The 13,868-nt window shown below is 50.5% G+C and overlaps 1 long non-coding RNA gene across 1 annotated transcript; it reads right to left on the bottom strand.

Moving 5' to 3' along the window:
• Positions 1-896: 896 nt before the first annotated feature.
• LOC120933811 lies at positions 897-5,264 on the bottom strand. Its single transcript, XR_005748128.1, has 2 exons — positions 4,976-5,264; positions 897-1,275 (listed from the first exon to the last, which is right to left on the bottom strand). It is a non-coding gene; the product is annotated as an uncharacterized LOC120933811 (long non-coding RNA).
• Positions 5,265-13,868: the final 8,604 nt, after the last annotated feature.

Genomic DNA, 13,868 nt, shown 5'->3' with positions numbered 1-13,868 from the left:
TGACACTATGCTTATGACGCACTTGCCCAAGACACTAGCCGTTCGCCTATGTAAGCCCATGCACCCAGTAGCAATAAAGGAAGTATCATCTATCTGAGCACGGCCTCAGTGTGGTTCTTCTTGCGCGTGCACTAAATTATATAGGCTTAATCATGACTATGGTATACCAGAATACACCCTGACCGCTAAGACCCTTTTACAGTTAATACCCCACATTAACCCCCCTTAATAAATAATGAGACCACCACTTAATGTTGGAGTAAAAACTGGCCGTAGCAGCCTCCTTTATTTTAAATACTCTTTAAATAATAAATAACCAATAACATAACAACAAACACGTAAAATTCCTGAGATAATACCTCTCCTAAATGGTGTTGGACTTTGCAGGACCCACTAACCACTAAACTTGTTCACACTTTAACTTTTTAAACTTGTAACTCTTTATTTGGCACTGCGGTGTCCTAACCTCTGGTCATAGGCCTCAAGCCGAAACTGGCTAAAAGACGTCCGTTGACCGCAGTGCCCCCAATTCACCAACCTTCCAGCTACATTAGTAGACTGGGAACTAGAAACCCCTTCAGAAACCATCCACCACTGGGTACTGGTGTCCATCTTTGGGGTAATATCTTCTCCTGCAAAGTCCGAAAAACACCCGCCACCAGCACCCGAAGGTAACACCTTACCTTCGGGCGCACCTCCACACCCTCATTGCTTGTTGTACCACCTCCTCTAGGCGCAACGCCCACATGTCAATCCCCACGTCCGTGAGGTGAACACCATCACTCCTGAGGTAACGCCAAGGGTCAACCTCCAATTCCGGGTGCCGAACCACCAGCCCCCCGTTCCTTAGCACAAAACGCCCCACATTCCTGTTGAGCTTCCTGCGCGCACGATTCACCGCGTCTACCGACCTCGCCATCCTCCACGATGTCCTAGCCACCATGTCCGACCACACCACTACCGTCTCCGGGAAAGACAACCGGAGCCGCTGAAAATCGAATTTAATATCCCGCGCTATCTCCAGCATAGATCTCACCCCAAGATCATTGCCCCCAGCATGAATCACTAGCACCTCCGGAGGTCTGTCCAAACGTGCCCATTTGTGTACCTCCGGCACAACTCTGCTCCATAACATCCCGGGGACCCCCAACCACCGTACCCTCGCCTCCTGTCTCGAAATCCCCAGTTGCCGACCGGACGGGCGCGCCTCCGCCCGTTTTTCCCCCCGAACCACGTAAGAGTGGCCCAAAATCCAGACCAACAAAGGTCCAGTACCTGAAAGACAGTAAGCAACAACAATAACTAACACATCCCCCAATACAGCGACACCCACGTTTCAAAACAGTCATCCAACTCATTTCCCCTTATCCCAACATCATCTCCCAATCCCTCAACACAAATTTGCCACCAGCTGCGGCCTAACATATGAACGAAACCTCCTCGATTCCCACCTTCCTATCCTCTTTATTGCGTCCTCCCCTAGTCCATTCCTTGCCACCTCCGTAGCAGCCCCAATCCTAAATGAATGAGCCGAGAACTCCCTTGCAACCAGGCCCAATTCCCCCAAACACCTCCTAAACACCGCCACAAACTGATATCTCGACAGCGGGGCCCCATTTTCGTGTACCAAAAAAGTGCCCCCAACCGCCGGGCGGATGTCCAGATATTTCCGGACCAGCCCCACTGGGCAAAGTTCCGATCCTTCGATCGGGAACACATGGACCGCTCTGCCCTTGCCACTCTGGTCCGTTTTGGACCTTCTGAGCCACAACGTGACCCCCTCCGGGGCCCAACTAACGTCCGATGCCCCCATGCCCCCTTGGACCATTTTCGACGGGCTCACCAGCTCGCCTATCCTAAACGCCCCGAAAAATGCCAGCGCGAATGCCGCACGAAACAACGTAACTTCAAAACCGGACGACCCCACTGTACCCATCCTATCCATCAACCCTTTTAAAATGTCGAAAGACACCGGGCGGCGCGTGTCCAGCCGCCGCCCTTGCTTCCTGTACCCTTTCAGAGCCTGGCGCACCCAGAAATCCTTTGTAAAATCTGGCAACCCCTGCCACTTGAATAAAAACGCCAAACCGGCCAACTTCTTATCCAATACCGACTGAGACACTCCTGCCTCGATATTTCTGGACAAAAAGTACCACACCAATGTCCTCACCTCCGGTCCCGAAAGGTGCACCTCAGATTCCATTACCAAGCTACTCCATTCTACCCATACTTTTTCATAGGCCGCCCAAGTACCCGCACTCACCGATTTTTTAATCCAGGTGGAGATGATTCCAATGGAATCTGCCACAGCCACTCCGGACAGGGGACCCCTCGCTCCTCTGCTTCCGGCACCAACTCCCGGAACCTGTCCCACTGGAACCGAGACAAAGCATCAGCCACGACATTTTCAACCCCCGGTAAATGCACCGCATAAACAAACACATTCAGCTGCAGACACCGAAGTACCAAGTGTCTCAGGAGCCGAATCACTGGGGGAGAAGACGCGGTCACGCGATTTATCACCTGCACGACCCCCAGGTTATCCCCATGGAAGCGCACCTTCCGATCCCGGAAAGACGTGCCCCACAACTCAACCGCCAGCACCACTGGAAACAGCTCCAGCAGCACCAAATTTTTTGTAAAACCCGCAGACAGCCAGGACTGAGGCCAGGGGCCCGCACTCCACTGTCCTTGAAAAAAGGCCCCAAAGCCTGATCCCCCGGCCGCGTCTGTGTACAGCTCTAGGTCAAAATTGCTGACCGGGCCCGACATCCACAAGGCCCTTCCGTTAAAGGCCTCTAAAAAAGAGTGCCAGACCCACAGGTCCTCCCTGTGTTCCTTCACCAGCCTTACATAGTGATTAGGCAACCTAACCCCCGCCGTGCTGGCCGACAGACGCCGACAAAAAATTCTCCCCATCGGGAGGATCCTGCAGGCAAAGTTGAGCTTCCCCAAGAGCGACTGCAGCGCTCTCAGTTGTACCTTACGCATGCCAATCATCCCCCTGACCTCCGCCTTGAGGCCTTCCAACTTGTCCGCCGGCAGCCTGCATTCCATAGCCTCGGAATCGATAACTATGCCCAAGAACTGAATGACCGACCTAGGCCCCTCCGTTTTGTCGGGCGCCAGTGGCACCCCAAAACGCTCAGCTATGTGCTCCAGCGTGGCCAACAAAACCGCGCACACCTTTGACCCCGCCGGTCCAATGCAGAGAAAGTCATCCAGATAATGGATAACCGAATCCACCCCCGCCACGTCTCGTACCACCCACTCCAAGAAAGAACTGAACTGTTCGAATAATGCGCAGGACACTGAGCAACCCATGGGCAGGCACTTGTCCACATAGAATTCGCCCTCCCAGTGACACCCCAACAACCGAAAGCTGTCCGGGTGCACCGGCAACAGCCGGAAAGCCGCCTCGATGTCCGACTTGGCCATCAACGCCCCCCGGCCGTACCGCCTAACCCAACTCACCGCCGCGTCGAACGAAGTGTAGCACACTGAACAATCCTCCGCATTAATCGCATCGTTCACCGACCCCCCTTTTGGGAAGGAGAGGTGGTGTATGAGCCTGAACTTGTTTGGTTCTTTCTTCGGTACCACCCCCAACGGGGAAACCACCAGGCCTGCTAACGGAGGGGACTCAAACGGGCCACCCATTCGGCCCAGCCCGACCTCCTTACGGAGCTTCTCGGAAACCACTTCCGAGTGTTGCCTAGCTGAACGTAAATTTTCGGACATTGGCGGAATCACGGTCAAATTAGCAGGGATACGAAAACCAACTGTAAAACCCTCCTCCAGGAGCTGGGCAGCCGCCCTGTCCGGATACCTACCGAGAAACGGCAGCATCCTTTTCACCATCACCGGCGTGCTCCCTCTTGCCTGAAGGATCTCCGGAACGGCCCTTGCCCTGCTTGAAGCAGCGGGAAGAGGGGTGATTACCCCCACACCCGGAGCACTCATGCTTGTACCGGCACGACCCTCCGAATTTGCAGTTTCCCTCGTTGAACTGCCAACAAACCCCCTTTTTCTTTCCGGCCGACTGTCCCAGGGAAGAGGCCCCGCCGCCCCCCCCCCTGAAAAAACGGCGCCGACGTCCTCGGAGCCGTCATAAGCCGCATCCAAAGGCTAATGTCCTTCGCGTCCCACCGAATGTCCGGCCTAATCGCCCGACGTTGCCTAAATTGCTCGTCATAACGAAGCCAACCCGTGCCCCCATAACAACGATAGGCCTCGCTAATCGCCTCCTGGTAGCTGAAGAGCGCCGAACAGTGTTCGGGGTTCTTCTCGCCAATCACGCTGGCCAAAATAGAATAAGCCTGCGACCAATTTGCAAACGTGCGAGGTATGAGCCGATACCTCCGCTTTTCCTCGTCCTCCTTTTTGGAGTCCTCTGGCTTCACCCTATCCAAGTTGAATTTCTCCAACGGTAACAAAGCGAATATCTCCACATATTCGCTCTTCCAGATTTTTTCCCGAACCTCTTGTTTCAAATGTGCCCCCAGCGGCGCATCATAACAAGTGTACACTTGCCCCTTTGCTTCATCCGCTAACCGCACCAAATCCCGCTTCTTGCCTGCGGCCCCTGCCGGCTCGGCAGTCCCAGCCGTCTGCGCCGCCGGTCCTGACCCCAAGCCACCCCCATTCGCCTCCTTCTCAGTCACCACTACCGCCGTTGGGGCAGCTGCCGCAGCCGCCGCAGCCCCCCCTCCCGGCCCCCAAGCCGCGGTCGGGCCCGCGGGGGGTCTGTCCCCCCCTTTTAGCTGGCTAACCAACGCCTCTAGCCCCGACAAAAATCTCTGCAACCCCGCATCCACCCCAGGATTCCCCACCTGTGCGTCCGTAACCTGGGAAGATGTCGCACTGCCCCCAGCCACCGCGGGCACCACCAACCTATCCCGGGCCCCCCCCACCCGGTCCCCCACAACCACATCATCACACCGTAAATTTGAAACATATGTGGAAAAGGACTTACCGGGCTGCGTGGAAGCAATCCCATCAGCCGATCGTCTGGAATCCCTCGCTGTAGGCACCGTCCTGGGCACGACCTCCTCCTCCGAACCGGACAGCTCCCCATCCGACTGGTCCTCGCACAACCCCTCTTCCCCCGATGATGACCCCCCGGGCAGCTCGGTCCCAGCGGCCGAAGGCCCAGGGCCGGATTCGCTCTCCCTGCGGGCCCTGGACCCGTGAGCGGATTTTGCCGGCGCTTTCCTGCCAGGCGTAACTCTGCTGCGGTCTTCCTCTTGCCTGCTCCCCCTCGCCGTCTGGGCCTCCTGCAAGTGGCTAGCCGTAGCAGCTGAGGGGCTAGCCACCGTAATCTGGGATCCCTCTCGCCGAGGCCTGCTGACCGGGCCCGTCTCCACCTGCTCCACACGTCGGGCGGGCACGGCCGCCGTACCTGAGCCCCCCGGCCGTCCCCCCCTCTGTCCTTGGGTGCTTCTGGTCCCCCCTGCCGGGCCCTCAATGACCCCCGTAGCCGCCGCCGCCGCACGCTTTGCGGGGGGGCCCGATGGGGCCCTGTTCCTGCCGCCTTCCGACCGCTGCTGACAAGGGGATGGGCTGGGTGAATATCTGCGGGGGGGCGCGACGAGCGCGACCGCGCGGTCCCCCGGCCGGTGTGACTGGGCCCCGATAGCGCTGCTTCCCCACCGCTCTGAATAATGTCCTGGCCCGTGTGATTAGGCCCCGACGGCGCCGCGCCGCTTGCTGCCCCGTTCTGAGGGAGAAGTGTCCCCAGCTGACGCTGCAGCCAGTCCTCCCCCCGCACCGCCGCCTCAGCCCTAAGCTGTGCAAACAGGGCTTCAATCCCTGCCATCTCGCCGCCCCTACCTGTGTCCCAACGCTTGCTGTGCAGAAAAATCTCAGTTGCAGGCTGTACAGACCTTGCAACTTTGCTCCCCCAACTTTGCTCCCCCACGCCTGTCTGCCCGGGAAACTGGCTGGTGGGAGATATATGTAAACTCCCCTCCCACCGCTCCTGCTCCTCCTCCCCCCCAGCTACCAGGGTTCTGTTAACCCTGTCATGCCGGCCCTACGCTTACTTGCAGTTGGCTCCGTGCCTCACTGGACGGGGGCATATACTCACCAGACGATTGGTCTGATCTATTTCAATAGTAAGCAACATCTCACATTATCATGTTTAGTAAAAAGTCTATCAGGGAAATAGACGCACTGATGCACATGAGTGCACAAGGATGCGGCATGTCATGAATAGGCGCACGCGTGTGCGAAATGGCGCACGCCCGGCGTGATGATTGCCCGGCCTATTTAAACCCGCTACTGACACTGGCGCATCGCTGGTGTATCTTCAGCTTGTCCTGCATTCCCGAGTTCTGTGTATCTGCTATTCCTGATCTGTGTACCAACCCGGCTTGCCCTGACCTGATCCTTCTGACCTTCTGGCTTGATCCTTGGCTTGCACCTGACTTCTCTCTGCCTGCTTCCTGCATCTGATCCTGGCCTGGCTACTGGACTCGTTTATCTTGCTCCCTGAACTTGACTCTGATTCTGGACTGATTTCCTGTGTTGACCCCTGGCTTGGCTCCCTACTCCGCTATGTAGTCTGCCCTCCGGTTCCTGCTTCCTGGACCACCCAAGCACATCAGTCTACAGTTCCAGCTTCCTGACACCCATGCTTCTGTGGGCACCACACCTGCTGTATCACCTTTAGTGGTGTGCTGCGCTCGGCCACAAGGGGAGCCCTCCTAGCATCTCGGCATTCTACCAAGTTCCTGACAAAGTCTCTTCCTAAAAAATCTGAATATGAGGAAATACTGGTGATAAAATCTCCTGAAAGTATTATAGTATAAAAGGTAATATTGAGATATATGTACCTCCCAAATTAGAACAGAGAAAGAGGTTAGAAATATCCCAGACTCATTTGAGATTGGTTTTACAGAAACATCAAAAATAGATCTCCTGGATGTATTTTAGAGAAGAAAGACCACCAGGATCTAGGAAATCACTTCCTAGATCCATTACAGACCAAATTAGATGGCGATATAGGAGATAGATGTCCCACATTCATTTATATCAAAGTGGGGGTCAAAGTTGATGACAGACCTCCAGGATCCGAGAAAGATAAGAGTAGAGGGCAAAAATGGCAATAGTCTTGTAAGCAAGGTGCAGTGTGGCATGCGGGCTGCAGAAAACACACAGAGGATGAATTAAATTGACGCTATATTGTAGAATGATTTAACAGGTCACAACTAAGCCCGGCAGGTGAGCACAACCATGGGGACCACTTACAGAGTCAGTAGCAGTGGTTCTGTAGCTTGAAACAATGCTGATATAATGAGGAGTGGGAATATGGCCTGGCCCGTCCAACCCAACTGGGAGACTTCCAAGGTGAGGTGGTGTAGTCCTTGTGCTTTCCCTACTCCTCTGGAACCTCTCTCTACACTAACCACTATCAGTGTCAGGGAAGAAATAGGAACCAGCCTTGCCAGTATCACCGCTTTCCTGCATGCATGCACGGCAGCGCAGTGCTTTTGCACATAGGTGTACGCAATTCAACGGAACGGTGCATATGCACTGGTACACGTGAAGCCGGCCTATAAAAGGCTGCTTAGCTCCATGTTCAAGTTGCTGGTTTATCTCTCAGCTTCCTGTGTTCCTTGCCTCTGTATCCTGCCTTGTGATTACCCGTTTTGACCCGGATTGACCTTGACCTGCTCTTATCTCCTCCTGCACCAGACCCTCGGCTTGCCTTCTGACCTTTGCTACCAGTCTCCTGTACTTGACCCTTAGCCTGTTTAGGGACCTGTTACCAATCTCCTTTGCTTGACCCTCAGCCTGCTAATGGACTTTGCTACCAGTCACCTTTACTTGACCCCCAACCTGTTTATGGACTTGTTATCAGTCTCCTGTGTGTGACCCTCAGCCTGTGTAAAGACTTGCTACCAGTCACCTGTGTTTGACCCTCAGCCTGCTTTTGGACTCTGACTTTCATCTACCCCATTGGGCTCCGGTGTCTACCAGTCACTGCACAGCTACCAGCTTCTCTGTGACCTTCAAGCAAGACCTGCCCATCCTGCTGGTGGTTTGTGCCTCTTTGTGCCCTTCACCCTGTGTACCACCACCAGGGGTGGAGTGCATTTAGTCACAAGAGAGAACCGCTCTCAGCATCTTGGCCTCAGTGAGTACCTCTCTGACAATCAGTAAGTGCACTAAGTCAGGGGGTCAGAGGCTAAAATATACTCTCCTGCCACCGAAGATGGCCCTACGGATTTCATGAGGACTAGCAGCGACCAATCGGACAGCTGTTGTCCTGGTGACCACAGGAATTTATAGAGGAACCAAGTTCCTTACAACTTCCTTCCCCTTCTGCATTGCCACTTCAGTCGAATGCCACCTACATTGGGGAGCATAGACTACACCTGCCCACGGTCTTCCTAGTCCTTTGCACATTAGGGTAGAGGGCAATATCAGGGATGGATGTCCTGAATTCAAAAAGAGGCTCCTCCTGGATCCATTAAAGGGCACTCTAGAGGACAATATTGGAGACAGTCCTATCATAATTAGAAGACAATATGTGAGATGGATCTCTTTGGTACAGTTGTCAGATCACTCACCTCTTGAAGAAGGCTGATGATAGAGGTAAAATTTGGTCGCTCTTTCGGTATGTATGCCCAACATTTCATCATCACATTGTACAAAGCAGGAGGACAATCTTCGGGGCACTCCAACCGTTCAGCACCTCTTTCAATTGCAGCTAAAATCTGGAGAAATGAAGACAGTTACAAATCTCAGGACTGGGAAGGTATTTGGTCTCCAAACTTGTCTCAGGCTTGGTAATCAGTGGGAGTAAAAATTAAAAATAAAATTACATAACACTTGTGGTCAGCAGGAGGAAGAATAAAGACCTATCAATGGCATTAGTGGAAGGACTAGTCCTAATGCTGTCACTGTTGGTGTCAGTAGGAGGAATTGTGCCCTAAGGGTCGAATGAAGGCAAGCGAAAGAATATGGAGAGGCCTGCTCTACAGGATCTATACATTACCTGTCTCCCAGTCAGGCCAAGCCAAGGGTCCTGTCCATAAGTAAACATCTCCCACATGGTGACCCCGAACATCCAGACATCACCTGAGTGTGAAAAGTTGCCAAACTTTAAGCTCTCTGGAGCACACCTACAACACAGAGGGAAAATAATGGAGTCATTAGTGGTTAAGACTTTCCAAACATAACCCAACCTTCGATTTGGTTGGCATCTCACTCCTTACAATGAAGGATAGATCCTTCATTCTATGGCCCAAAAATGTGCTGAATTCCACCCTCACCATGCAAAGGGTATCTTTCGGTGAGGAGACATGGTGTAATGATCATCATTTGTCGCCAAAAGCCTTGATAATCCAAAATCCCCGATCTTTACCGTCTTTTCACTGATCACCAAAACATTCCGAGTTGCCAGGTCCCTGTGGATGAACTTTTGGTTCTCAAGGTATCTCATCCCAGAGGCGATCTGGATGGAATATGACCACAAAAGCTGCAGAGAATACACGCCGTTATAGGAGTGCAGATGACTGAGTAAGGATCCAAGAGGTGCCAACTCTGTAACCTGAGATACAAGAAAGAAAGACAAAAGGTCTTTATTATAATGTCACACACATCATACCTCTGTAACCAACCCAAAGGTAAGACAAACTCATAGCCTTCTTCTGTGTCACCCTGCAGAAGGAGGTGCTTCCTTCTGCCACTTTGCCCTCTTGTGTAGCATACACATGATCTGTTTTCCCATCGGAAAACGTCCAATGAGAGCTTTTGGTCGGTAATCTTGACCGTGTGTATGCTCCATCTGACTTTTTCCAACGGAAAAACTGCGGGAAAAAGATAGAGAGCAGGTTCCAATCGTGTGTACAAATCCCGACACGCCAAATTCCGACGCATGCTCAGAAACAAATCGACGCATGCTCGGAAGCATAGAACTTCATTTTCTGGGCTTGTCGCAGTCTTTTACGTCACTTTGTTCTTGGCAGTCAAAAGTTCACCGAACTCTTGTGTGACCGTGTGTATGCAAGGCAGGCTTGAGCGGAATTTCGTCGGAAAAACCATCCAAGTTTTTTCCCGAGGGGAATTCCACTCGTGTGTACAGGGCATAAGTCTTTCCCAGTTAGGCAAGTGCAAGCCACTTACCATTTTCATTGGCTGTGTAAAAACAACGCCGTAGAGTCGGATGAGATGTGGGTGATCCAAGGAGTACATCGCATTCACTTCCTGCAGAAAATCCTGAAGGGCTTCAGGATTACAGTTGGCATCCGCATGGAGGGTTTTCACAGCAACACTCACCTGCAAAGATGTAGTAGATGATTGAGACAGAACATGATAGGAGGGCACAGAACTCAGAGAACCGAAAAAGATAAATGAAGGGAATACTCACTGTTCTTCCATTGGGAATCCTCCATTCTCCTCTCCTGACCACCCCAAAGAAACCGCCCCCCAGACGCTCCCATAGGTTCAGGTCTTGGTCATTGATCAGACACTTCAGAGAGCAGTCACTGTCTTCCCGAGGACTAATTGGTGAAATGGAGATTAAGGGTGGTTTGGAAGCAGGAGATAGGGCAGAGGGCCATGTGGAAATAGGTGACATAGTAGAAGGGGATGTGGAAAGGGGGGATGTGGAAAGAGGGGATGTGGAAAAGGGCGATAAAGTAGAAGCTGATAGGAAAGTGGGAGTCAGGGAAGAGGGTGATGAATTCATTGAGTCTTGATAAAATGGTGTATCGATGTCTTGTCTTCTTACTACAAACATCTAAAAAAAAAAGAAAAGCAGAAAATAATGCAATGTTTAGTCTCTTCTGAGTTGCTTTCAGCTACGACTCTCATAAATTTCATGGTTTGGGTGGAGATGATGAATGGTGTGGATTATGGTGGCCTTCTCCTGAAACGCTCTTGTTCGAAATTGTATTGTATATTATTATTTTTTTTAAGATCACATTGGTGGTTCAGTGAATGATTGGATTTGACCACTGGACTGGTAGTAAAGAGCAGAGACATTAGTGGAAGATGTAAGTGAGGATGACCAAGAAACATGTGATGCATTGCTGCTGAAGAGCGGTGTAGGTCACGTGGTGCGGTCTTTGTGGCTCAGACCATGTGGTAGGATCAATATGGGTGACACCTGTAACCTGTGAGCCCACGTAAGAAAGGAACTCTAATTAGGGGCTCAGTGATCCACATTTATAGAAGCACAAAGTCCAACACAAAATTCAGTTCAAACTGGTTGCCCACGCATGGGTTCTTCTCCAGCTGCCATGCATAATGAAGAAATGCTAGCCCACCTAGCTACAATGCTATTAGCACTGGTCTCCCAGACGATGGGTTCTTTAGGCTCATTTAACCTTTTATCACAGCACCTTACTGAACAGGCACACTATTGGCCTCCAGATCAATGGCGTCACTAAGGGGGAGCCAGAGGGGGCCCTGACCCCCCCAACATTATGCTGTTCCCCACCACATTTGTGTTTCTACATGTAGCGGGTTTCTCCACATCTTTCTCGGGCCGCCGCCGAGTGGACACAGTCTCTTCAAGTCCAGATTCTCTGACACTTTTCAGAAACTCAGAATCCCTCCAGCCCCCCTGGACTCACCTAGTCACCTCAGGTTTCCCAGTCTCTCCGGACCCATGTAGCTGTCCTGACTTTCCTAGTTCTGTGGGCAAGAAGTCTCCCCAACATGAGGTCTCGTCTCCCGAGTAAGTCACCCCCTGCTGGCTGAAGCACATCACTATCTTCACACAAAGGCTGTGTCTACGAATTCCAGTAACTGAGCTCTCATCAGACCTGACATATAAGGACCCTATACACCTGTGTACTCACACAGGCTGCAGGCATTCAGCAAAACACAGACACAGGTTTGAAAGTTCCTTCCCAACCAAGACACTTCGAAACCTTCATGCTCCAGGCTCCAATCTCCAATGGGGAAGGACAGGGGGAAGTGAGCAATAGACATTTATGAGATTGAATATAATGGAAGGAGTGAGCTGGTGTTATATTTTCCTCACATTTCCATAGAAGTCACATGTTCTGTAACACTATATAGAGCTACAAGGGGAAAGTGGTGGTGCTGATGTACAATATGGGGACCATATAAACACAAGGAACTTCCGTGGCTCATTTGCTCACCATGTATATGTTCCAGAAATAAAAAAAATGTGAATAAAGCACCTGGACCAGATGGCTTTCATCCATAAGTCCTAAAATAGTTGAGTTCAGTTATATAGTGTAGTGGTGGTGCTGATGTACAATATGGGAACGGTATTAACACAAGGAACCTCCGTGGCTCAATGGCTCACCATGTACATGTTCCAGAAACAAAAAAAATTGAATAAAGCACCTGGAACGAATGGCTTTCACCCATGAGTCCTAAAAAAGATTATTTCAGTCATATAGTGTAGTGGTGGTGCTTATGTACAATATGGGAACAGTATTAACACAAGGAACCTCCGTGGCTCAATGGCTCACCATGTATATGTTCTAGAAACAAAACAAAAATGTGAATAAAGCACCTGGACCAGATGGCTTTCACCCAGTCCTAAAAGAGTTGAGTTCAGTTATATAGTGTAGTGGTGGTGCTGATGTACAATATGGGAAATGTATTAACACAAGGAACCTATGTGGCTTTCTGGCTCAACATCTATTATTTACCAGAAACAACAACACAAAAAAAATGTGAATAAAGCACCTGGAACGGATGGCTTTCACCCAAGAGTCCTAAAAGAGTTGAGTTGAGTTATATCAAAGCTATTGTTTCTAATTTTTAAAGACCCAGAAATGACTGGCTTGGTACCAATGAATGTTAACATCTGTGCTGCCTATGTTTTAAAGAAATTCAAAGTCTTCACCCAATATCTACAGCTCTACAAGTGTAACTTCTGTTATAGAGGAGATCACGGAGGGAAATAGTAAGAGACCACATACAATAATATGGTAAAATAATTTGGTGCAGTTCCCCATGTGTGAATAATGTCAGTAAACATATTAAGGAAAGAATGAATAGTTAAAAGTATAGTAAAAAAATATTTAAACAAAAAAAAAAAAAAGGTGAAATGCTGAACATGAAGCTCCATAACGCACAGTCTATAGTAATTTTGACACCACTTTGTCTAAAAGAAAACACAAACTTACCATTCAGAAGGTCCAGATTCAAAGAGACGACGGAAGGTGTCCTCCTGGTTTTCTTTCAGATCCTCCAAGGTTACATGAGCTCTTCTCAGTGCCTCTGTACCAATGTTCCTTCTATCCAGGGAAGCCTTGTGACACCGATGCCCTGCAGGTAGAGGTGAGTGCAGTGTGCTAGGGATGTAGCAGCTGCAGGTAGGACAGGTGTGATAGGACTGCTGACACAACTCCTCTTTTTATGGAAGGGAGGGGTGAGCAGTGATGGAGGCGGAATCTGGGCTCTGTGTACAGCATTCTACAATAATATCTGTCTACTATCATTACCTACTACCTCTGACTTCTATGATCTCCTTCTACTTATCATTATACCTTTACCTATTGCAGTATCCCTGTCTTTCATTATTGTACCCTTACCTACTGTCTCTACTCTCATTGTACTCTTACCTACTCTCACTGTCTACTATCATTGTACTCTTACCTACTATCTCTATCTACTATCATTGTACACTTACCTTCTATCTCTGTCTACTATCATTGTACACTTACCTACTCTCACTGTCTTCTCTTTGTACTCTTACCTACTATCTCTGTCTACTATCATTGTACTCTTACCTACTCTCACTGTCTCCTATCATTGTACTCTTACCTACTATCTCTGTGTCAGGACCGTTAAGTTAAGTACTCACCGAGACCGAGATGCCGAGGGTGGCTACCTTTGCGACTCTGTGCACCTCACCCTCTGGAGATGGA

This window comes from Rana temporaria, chromosome 3 (genome assembly GCF_905171775.1).
Source record: "Rana temporaria chromosome 3, aRanTem1.1, whole genome shotgun sequence".
Taxonomy (NCBI): Eukaryota; Metazoa; Chordata; class Amphibia; order Anura; family Ranidae; genus Rana; species Rana temporaria.
Note: the sequence above shows the minus strand (reverse complement) of the source record. Positions and strands in the feature narration are given on the sequence as shown.